Source organism: Maylandia zebra, linkage group LG12 (assembly GCF_041146795.1).
Source record: "Maylandia zebra isolate NMK-2024a linkage group LG12, Mzebra_GT3a, whole genome shotgun sequence".
Taxonomy (NCBI): domain Eukaryota; kingdom Metazoa; phylum Chordata; class Actinopteri; order Cichliformes; family Cichlidae; genus Maylandia; species Maylandia zebra.
This window is the reverse complement of record NC_135178.1, coordinates 12,926,387-12,929,657: the sequence shown is the minus strand read 5'-3', so window position 1 is coordinate 12,929,657 and position 3,271 is coordinate 12,926,387. Positions and strand designations below refer to the sequence as shown.

The window sequence follows — 3,271 nt, the reverse complement described above, 5'->3', positions numbered from 1 at the left end:
GATCAAAATAATAATGGATGTGCAGTTGTTCAGAAAAGTCATGTTCTAAGGTCTTGTAGTTACTGTGAGGCGAGAGTAAGTGTGCTTTGCACAGATAAAACAGTTCAGCTCTGGGAAACCCTCAGGGCGCCTCGGGTTAAAATTTCAGTCATGAAGCACAAAATCTCCTTCTTGTGCCCAGACAGAGGCCTTCATCTTCATCTACTAGAGCTATCTACAAATAAAACTTGAATGGCTGCAATTAACTTAAGACACCTCAAATGTGAAAAGAATTTGAAATCATATTTCACCTGTTAATTTGTCAGTAAATATGACCGCCACAAACCACATTCACTGCTGCTGTAGGCTTCAGACATCAGCAGGAGCCTGCATATGATAAAAGTCATCATTAGCCCCTAACTTTGCCTTAAGGTAACAACTTTCCATAACTGAACAGTGTGTACTCTCTGAGAATCACACAATTTGAATCTCTTTAGGTCACATAACAAGCTACCAAAGAAAACTACACATGCTCAGTTACAGTGCCAAAAGTGGAAGCAATCCTTTTGGACCTAGAGTCGGAATTTCTTTCATCACTTCAGGTGATACAGATGTCACCTTGAGTTTTGTTATTGCTCTGCTGTCCTCCATGGGCGGCCGTTGTACTGTGGCTCCACTCAGTGATTGACTGTGTATGCACCAGACGAGCAGCACCAGGACAGAGCCACTTATCACTCCGGGAGCAATGGATGACCCGGGAACAGAGATGCAGCCCGGACCACGCACTGAGTCATCTGTCTGCCAGCTGCCTAGGTGAACCAGAGGATGAGGAGATGAGCGGAACTAAGATTTAGTGCCAGCCCTTCCTCATATTATCTCCCTCACACCATTGCTCATGATGCTACATTTCCTGGAGCTAAGAGCCACTGGAAGAGACTTTACAACTGGGGGATAATGGGGCAGCTGAAGGATGAGGAGAGCCGTGTAACACCATCGGGTCCGTGCTGTTATCGGTATTTCTAATTAAAATTAGACTCCCGCTTTGCATATTTGTCAAGCTCAATAAGTTTGCTCAGAATTGGTGTGTCAGCACTGACGCAAGGGCATATCGACAGCTGTGCACCGCTGCCAGCTTGACAAATGTCAGAACATTTATTCTCAAGGAAAGGAGATTACAGTTTGATCATAAACATTCCCTTCACCCTTATCCTCAACCTCTTCTGTTCCACAGTGTAAGATTATTAAAGCTGTGAGTGCATCGATGGATGACCATGCCAGGGGATTAAATCTATTTGCCACAAAATAAATGTACATCTGATCAAACAAGAAAAACTCAGCTACAGCATTCGTACATAAAATACGAGCTCTTTCCATAATTGTCTGCGTGTGCGGTTCAGTCAGCTGTTCAGTCTGCTGTTTGTGAGGCAGCGAGCCACACAGAGAGACACATCTTTGCATCCAGGGAGAGCACAGGGAGAAATGGTACATTCAGTGGAGCTGACAGGTACCTACCTCTGATTCAGTGTGATTTATTTCCACATAGAGCCCGGACGTGGCCAGTGCATCGGCAGGTCAATTTGGTTTGGGTAGAAGAAGAGTTCTCTGATTGATAGAGAGAGGGCCAGCCATGTTCTCTACGCTTGGCTCCCCCTCCATCAGGGCCCCTGCTATGGCCGATTAATCCTAAACACACAGAGTAGAGGCTCAGGCAGGGATTTTGTGTGCATTTGTGTGAGCTTCCATCTCCAACCTAACACTGGCTTTTCCTGGAATTAAACTGTTTCATGGTCGTTTTTGGAACTGGACTTTTATAGACAAATATTTCTGGTATTTACATTACCTGCATTAGTTGCAGAAATGGTGTCGCCACTAGATGGCAACATCTGCTTAATTAAAATTGTTTTTCTATTACTGTAAAACAGATGAGTTAAACCAATATTATCTTAATGAGTTATTTGGTATGTCAGAAAGTCCTAACCAATAATTAAACATAAACCAACATTTCTCTTGAAGACTTATGTATTTTAAATGTCTAATTTCCCATCAAATCGTTGTTGCCCAACTCTTTCAAGAAACCGACATGTGCCTTAATTCATATAGGCTACTTCTATATGGAAACCACCTTTATTGTTTAAAATCGCTACCCTTCCATTAACCTTTAGCAGCTAACACCATGAACTACTATCTTAGCAGTTTCACCAACATTAAGGTAACAATTTTTTACATTTTTATGTCTTTTTCTAGCTATTTCCAGCATTTATCCATTACCTTTACCTCTTCTTTTTAAGCATTGCCCGTTGCTTTTATCAAAGAGTTTAGCATTGCCGTTAAACCGTTTTAGCTAGCTATTGCTGATAACCAGCAATAGCTTTTAGCTATTAGCCTCTTTAAAAGTTTTCTTACATATTCATACAAATTCCTTCTTGTTTTTAATACCTTTATTGAGTGCCTCTCGGCTCACTTTAAAGCTTTTCACTTGTGTATTGTCAAAACATGATCTTCAGTCATATTTTAGCCAGCTTATATAGATATGTTCTTAAAGTGCACTCCACCATCTTTTCCCTGTAAGAAGCACCGTATGGCCTACCCTTGTTTGTTTACATTTCCATTTACATGTGGCTTTCATATATGCAATCAATAAAACAAAATCATTTCCTTTTTTCCCCACCAGACTACTCTGTAGTCTCAAACACAGGCAAACGAAGGAGAGCGAAGAGCCGCTGACTCTCCTCTTTATCAGTCAAAACAGCATAGCCAGGCTGCTCCCTGTAGTTCACTTCAATCCCTCTCTCTTGTGCCTCCTCTCAGTGCACACCCTAAGCCTGGGTGTGTTGGATGAGACTTAACAGACCCTACGCCCCTCACAACTTCAAGGCGCAGTATGGTCAAAGTGCTGCCTGATGTCCCACTGACCCAGCCCACCTCTGAGTATCTGTCCAAGGTCTCTCTTTTTGTGTGACTCCCCCCAACCTGCCCGCTTTTTATCCCTTTATCCAGGCATGAGATCAGAATTCGGGATCAGTTGTATCATATATCTACTGAAGCATCTCTCTTTCTCCTCTCTGGCTTTCCTCGTCCACCAAAAGATGTTTTATCTTGTGTTCTCCTCTCTCCTGGAGATGAGTGACACATCAGAGATAGCCTTCAACTAATCCTATCCTTTATGCTCTGTGAAAGGAAGTTGCGAGCATGTAGCCCTTTCACACTTTATTTGTTGTCATTTGAAATCATGCTTAATGTCATGCTCAGTTTCAGATGGGGAGCTCTGTGCCTTTTTAAATTTCACTCAGTC

The 3,271-nt window shown here is 42.4% G+C and overlaps 1 long non-coding RNA gene across 1 annotated transcript; it reads right to left on the bottom strand.

Annotated features, from left to right (window-relative positions):
* Positions 1-386: 386 nt before the first annotated feature.
* On the bottom strand, positions 387-2,299 carry LOC101475020 (uncharacterized). Its single transcript, XR_191022.3, has 3 exons — positions 2,248-2,299; positions 1,492-1,662; positions 387-788 (listed from the first exon to the last, which is right to left on the bottom strand). It is a non-coding gene; the product is annotated as an uncharacterized LOC101475020 (long non-coding RNA).
* Positions 2,300-3,271: the final 972 nt, after the last annotated feature.